Raw genomic sequence first — 361 nt, 5'->3', positions numbered from 1 at the left:
ATTAACCCAGCATTATTGCTAGGTCTCAGTTCCAGCAGAACTAGAAAATGTCTGTTCCTATACTTGAAGAAAACCACAGCAAGATCTGTTACAAACTGCTCATTCAGTGCCCCATAAAAATGGTAACTATCAAACTCTATACCTTAAACTCGTCTCTATCCTACAGAGGTAATTAACAACTTGGCTCTATCAGCTGTTAGTCCTTTTCTGCTCTGCCTTTGTCAGGCTTCCATGAGTATTTAAAGAACTAATCTTTTGTTACGCTTAAACATTGCCCAGTGTTAATAATCAGGCAGTGTTTATCACTGAAAGCTTTTTTTTTTTTTTTTTTTTTTTTTTTTTTTTTTTTTTTTTTTTTTTT

The sequence above is a fragment of the Athene cunicularia genome (genome assembly GCF_003259725.1).
Source record: "Athene cunicularia isolate RWA chromosome 1 unlocalized genomic scaffold, athCun1 chr1_part1, whole genome shotgun sequence".
Classification (NCBI taxonomy): domain Eukaryota; kingdom Metazoa; phylum Chordata; class Aves; order Strigiformes; family Strigidae; genus Athene; species Athene cunicularia.
The sequence above is the reverse complement of the archived record's forward strand: the minus strand, read 5'-3'. Positions refer to the sequence as shown.